At 47.7% G+C, this 3,788-nt stretch overlaps 1 protein-coding gene across 1 annotated transcript in view; it reads left to right on the top strand.

Moving 5' to 3' along the window:
• MIA3 (MIA SH3 domain ER export factor 3) overlaps positions 1–3,788 on the top strand; it is a 31,050-nt gene that overhangs the window by 374 nt on the left and 26,888 nt on the right. The gene's annotated exons all lie outside the window — the stretch shown is intronic.

Genomic DNA, 3,788 nt, shown 5'->3' on the forward strand with positions numbered 1-3,788 from the left:
CGGCACTTTTCTCTGTGCGCCTGCGCAGCGACCACCGTCACGTGAGTGGGAGAGCGTGCGGGCGGCGGGCCGGGCGGCCATGGTGGGCACGGCCGGGTCAGGCAGTGCCTCCGCCGCTTCGCGCTTGGCTTTGGCCTCAAAAAAAGGTGTCGTTCGCCCTCGGTGTTCAGCACCCCTTGGGTGTGGGCTCTGGGGGCTGGGCAGGAAGCGGTGCAGGCCTGGCGCCATCAGGCATACACCCGGGCGGGCTGGAGGGCTGGTCGGGGGCTGGTAGGCTCGGCGGTGAGCCGAGCGCCGGGCAAAGCTGCGCTCTCTTCCACCCGAAGTGGATGGAGAACTGGGGTCTGCCTGCCCCTGTCGGCTGGGGCAGGGCTGAGGGCAGTGGGGTTCTGCCAGCCCCGGAGGTCTCGCTGGCCCAGCGCAGGCGGCGGGGCTGGGCTGCCGGGGCTCTGCCGAGGGAGGGCCGCAGGCCGCCAGGGAGCCCGCTCCTGAGCCCGCCCGTGGAAGTGGGCACATGAGCAAGGCCAGCAAAGGGTGAAGCAGGAGGGATGGGAGGAGCGTGGGAGGCTGGCTGGCGGTGTTCGGTAGTGGTAGCGTGGCGGAGATAGCACAATCGGAACGTTACTAGAACCGTGACTAATGCAATGGCTACTCTAAAAGGGATAGTTCTCTGGATCCTGTTGTCACTTTTTCCATTAGCTGTATTTGTGCTTTTCTGTTTGTAATTTAGACCATGGTGTTCTACAGAAGAAAAGGGATTACCAATCAAAATCCTGTTTGTTGAAGAGCAATAATATAGCCTGTCTAGGCAGAGTGTGTGAATTCTAGAAATCTGTCTGTCTAAACCACAGAATTTGATTTTTGCAAGTTTGTGCTGGTACTTGTTTCTTTAAATCACTCTCGGCAACTGCCTTTGCAATGGAGTGTTTTGGTGTGTGTAAAGTCCAGTTTTCCGAGTAAGAATTTGCAGGTTTTTTTTCAGAACAGCTGTGCCATGAGAGGGTGAGTAAATAATAAACTGGCTCAGTTTAAAGGTTCATTTAATCCAGTATCCTGGTTCAACTGTGGTCAATAACAACTGTCAAGAAAGACAAAAACCAAGTGTTCAAGGCACAACAGTTGTTTGTAGTGTCTAAACATCCTCAGTATCATATCTTGATACAGCATTTAATAAATCTATGTGGGGACAGAAGAAGTCTCCCTTTACCTTTTTTTTATTCTGTGTTCTTCCAACATATAACCAACATTTCAGTTCATAAGTATTTTATGTTATTGATCGTTAATTCACTTGATTAATGTGACAATAAACTGTTATATAGCACCACTTCTTTAACGGTGTCATCTTTTTTGTCTGTCCCTGAGCATCTCATGGATCACTGGTGTTCCCCAGGCATGGTGTCACTTTCTACAACATTTCTGATCTTTGTTAGGTCAGTACCCTAGTTTCACTACCCAGCTTACCCCACTTTATTTCTTAAAGTTCTTACATTTGCTTAGAAGCATGTTTACATTTGGCTTGTTATTTTTATCTTCTGGTATCATACATGGTAGTCTTTGCTGATTCTTAGTTGAACTCCAACTGATGTTGTTAATATGTATCAGTTACTTTAGTAGATACTTTAGTGGAGGTGAGATGGGAGAGCTGCTTTGTAACTCTACACATACAAAATGGTCCATGTACGGTGGGACTACTCTATACATCTGTTTCCGAGATTGAGGTTGAAGACTGAAGGAAATTTTGTCTGAAATACCTAAGTTGAACTACATAAAATATTTCTCTTTTATGTCATGCATTGGGGAAAGCTGGGTATGTTAATAAATGGGTACATTATTACTATGAAATACTGAAATTTGTAGGGAATGCTGGGTGCACTGCAACTTCATGTATACATATGGACTGTGAACTACTTGTTATTGCACAATAAAGGCAACGACATGCAAGAAGTTCTCTTCACATCTCCCTTTCTTGCCCATGTCTTTATGACCACAGACACCATTAACTTTTATATTGGTCTTTTAATAAAGATAAACTTGATAACCTTGTACTGATGGGAAATTACCAAACAGCTCTGTCTTCGCAAGCAATTGGACATAAAAATCAGGCTGGGCATTAAGCCTCGAAACTTGAGGGAATGTCAAGGGAAAAATGACTTGTCTTTTATTTGTACAGGCATTGTGGAACAAGACTTGAATATATTTACTTCAGTACTGTAAATTGTGATAAAATTCACCTCTAATTTTATAAGTTAGGATTTCTTAGAGATTTTAATCAGCCAATATCAGCAATGACAAATAGATATCACCCCATTTTTGAGGTTATGAAATACAAAAATGTCAGCAAAATTCCAGGGGGCTGTCAGCAATGCTGCATGCTGCAGCTGAGACCTTGTGCTGGGCCTCGAGAGTATGTGTGGGCACTGGGCGCATGAATTGTTGCATTCCTATAGTGTGTGGATGTTTGCTTAACTCCAGAGGAACTGGGCTGCAAGACATGGTGGGGTGTCCAAGGTATGTTGGGCAAAGCCGTTCATTGCAGCACTAAGGAAGATACCTGTTTCTTTCTGCCTTGATGCTTTTTCATAATGTAATTAAAATAATAAGCTGCTCTAGATGGGGGCTGAAAAATGAAATGCTTACATATTTTTTAGAGATTACGTAGCAGTAACTAAGCTTGCATCTCAGGCTGTGTATGCTGGGGCTGTGGAAATGAGAGCACGTAGAGCAAAAATCAATAATCATGAGGATATGATAAAAACACAAGCACTGCCTCAAATGCAATTAGCAGTGGTGATTGCTGACTCTTGTGATATATCATTTAAAAGGACTCAGAAAAATCCTGCGTTGTCCTTTGACATGCATGAAAAAGCAGAATCCTTCACCTCGACTATCAGTTCTGCCAAGGACCTGTTCATTTTGGGAGCAGCTTCAAAATTTGTCTTTTGGAGAGTGAAAAAAAAAAAAAGGCAAATTGTTAACCCAGTAAGAAGACTATCTTACGTTACCTGTCCCTTCTTGGCTGCATCTTTTATTCTCTTTGTCCAGTCAGGGGCTGTGCTGAACAAATAACATGGGTCCAAAAAAAAGGGGGGTGGGGGTGGGGGGTGTAAGAAGTTTTGTTCGTTTTTCTCCTGTAAGTGACTATGGTGACTTGTGTTACTCTGCCATTTTAGATGTCTCAAGCAATATAAATGTGATGGCTGTGAAGAAGAGGTAGTCGTAAGCACAGGCACGCTTTTAAGTTGGACGCCTTCTCTTTTGCGAACATTCGGAGTGAAAATGCGGCAGGACGTAATTCGGAGTTAAAAGCCGGAGAGGGGCAGGGAGAGGCCGGCGGGGAGTGGGCGTTCTCGGCAGTCCCCCGTGCAATCTGCGGGACCACGGGGGAGCGAGTTTCTTCGCCCGTGTCACCGCAGGCTGGACCTCAAACCCTCGGGAGGTCCCCGGGGGAGGTGACATGCTTGCTTGGTGGCGGCTGCTCCTCTCAGGCGGACATATGAACTTCTTGGCGGGGCAGGAGGGAGAGCAGCCCGGTGGATGGTTGGATCTGTTGGACCCTTATCCTTGCGGGGGGACAGTTACACCCGCCCCGCACGGCGGGGGGACCGTTGGGCTCTTCTTGTTACTTCAGCGATCCGCTGGTAGAGAAGCCCGCCATTAGTAAGCTCAGGTCAGGGGCAGGACCTTTCCCCGCACCCCTCCAGGGCGGGGGGGGAGCCCCTGCTAGGCGGGAGCCTGGCCGAGAGCCCGCCGGCTCGGCTCGGCTCGGCTCGGCTCGGCGGGGTCGGGCT

The sequence above is a fragment of the Athene cunicularia genome, assembly GCF_003259725.1.
Source record: "Athene cunicularia isolate RWA chromosome 3 unlocalized genomic scaffold, athCun1 chr3_part1, whole genome shotgun sequence".
Lineage (NCBI taxonomy): Eukaryota > Metazoa > Chordata > Aves > Strigiformes > Strigidae > Athene > Athene cunicularia.